Genomic DNA, 234 nt, shown 5'->3' with positions numbered 1-234 from the left:
TCTAAAATAACAGTAGTTAGACACTGGTAGCTTTCAAGGCCAATTTAAATAATGTGGCTGTATTGGGTTATTTACTTATTTAATGTTACCTTTCATTGTCGTATTTCCTGTAAAGTCTACAGGTCTGGCATTCTAAGCTTGATTTTGAATCTGCAAACTCTAGTATTCTCGAGCAACTCCATCCTGTAAGTGGATTAGATTTCATACTCCATTGTAAAACTGCTTTTAAGAATT

Source organism: Meleagris gallopavo, chromosome 20 (assembly GCF_000146605.3).
Source record: "Meleagris gallopavo isolate NT-WF06-2002-E0010 breed Aviagen turkey brand Nicholas breeding stock chromosome 20, Turkey_5.1, whole genome shotgun sequence".
Taxonomy (NCBI): domain Eukaryota; kingdom Metazoa; phylum Chordata; class Aves; order Galliformes; family Phasianidae; genus Meleagris; species Meleagris gallopavo.
This window is presented reverse-complemented; position numbering follows the sequence as displayed.